General features: G+C 34.6%; 1 long non-coding RNA gene across 1 annotated transcript; it reads right to left on the bottom strand.

Moving 5' to 3' along the window:
• Positions 1 to 366: 366 nt before the first annotated feature.
• Positions 367 to 1,024, bottom strand: LOC126470587 (uncharacterized). Its single transcript, XR_007586255.1, has 3 exons — positions 891 to 1,024; positions 724 to 790; positions 367 to 638 (listed from the first exon to the last, which is right to left on the bottom strand). It is a non-coding gene; the product is annotated as an uncharacterized LOC126470587 (long non-coding RNA).
• Positions 1,025 to 1,278: the final 254 nt, after the last annotated feature.

Genomic DNA, 1,278 nt, shown 5'->3' with positions numbered 1-1,278 from the left:
CATGATTTTAGGAAGTCATGGCCTTGGCGAAGAAGCTGATTGATACATTCAAGACCAGGATAATACTGGGTGACAAGTGGAGTGTTCGAAAGTGTGACATACAGTATTTGCAAGGATGATTCATATTATGAAACTATATTAACTAAAAAAATTCAAAGAAAATTAATTAATGATGAAACATTTTTCTTGCTAAGAAAATACTTCCAATAAGTTACAGTATATGGTTTAAAAGCAAGTGAGTAAATCACTAAACAATTAAAAAAATGTATCTTATATGATTTGTCCTCATGTCACCTCAGCATTACCAAAATAGAATTATCGGTGGTGGGTGTAAACCAACAGGAAAATGAGAAGAGCTTCAATAAATTTAAACAGAAAAGTAATTGTTAATTTATTTAAACATAGATTTATAATGTAGTACCAATTACTAAGCTGTTTTAAAAAGTCCCAATTGATTGAAAGTAGAATGAAAAAGTCATATCCATCTTTGGTTTGCAGCTCCTTGTATTGGCCGTGTTTGCAGTTAACATTTTTGGGATTTGAGGTCCGCCTGTTACGCAAAACACCGTTTTTCTCAGTACCCAAACATGTTTCGGCACCACTGTGCCATCATCTGTGGGTTTTCGTTTTTATTTATTCTGCAATGTGAACATTTTTGTTACATGATTATAAAATTAAGTGCATTTTTAGTTCAAACAACAGATCGTTTCTTTTTGTAAATACCTTTACATTTGGTGAGCATGAATTTACTGGACCACTCTTGCGTTAATTATTACAGGTAGCTTGTCATCTGCAACCAAACCATGTTGATGAGAAAGTTTTTTGCTGAGAGTTAACCTATATTCTAGAGTGTAATTTAGTTTTTCGCGCCTATTTTCGTACTTACTTACGTTTTCGTGTGACAAGCACTTCCATTCTCCGCATCATGCTGAGATGTTGTGATGCATACGTAACTATAGCAAGTATTTTTCACAAATTACGTAGTAAAACGCTTTTCACTACACCAGAACACAGTGTGATTGTGTTTTGTTGTGTGTCCCAGCCCAGTCAGTGTTCATTTGTTTTCCAGAGAGTTTGGCGCCAAATTTGAATTTTATTTGCATTTTATCTTTGTGTGTGTTTCTTAGCTGTCCTTGTTGTCTTTTATATGGTATTCCTATTTGTGTGCAAATGGTGCGTCTTTGCAGATTTTAGTGTATTTATTTTTCGTACGTGTGTGTGTCTGTGTGTGTGTGTGTGTGTGTGTGTGTGTGTGTAGGCTTTATCTGTTTGTGCTGT

The sequence above is a fragment of the Schistocerca serialis genome, chromosome 3 (genome assembly GCF_023864345.2).
Source record: "Schistocerca serialis cubense isolate TAMUIC-IGC-003099 chromosome 3, iqSchSeri2.2, whole genome shotgun sequence".
In the NCBI taxonomy this organism is placed as follows: Eukaryota; Metazoa; Arthropoda; class Insecta; order Orthoptera; family Acrididae; genus Schistocerca; species Schistocerca serialis.
Note: the sequence above shows the minus strand (reverse complement) of the source record. Positions and strands in the feature narration are given on the sequence as shown.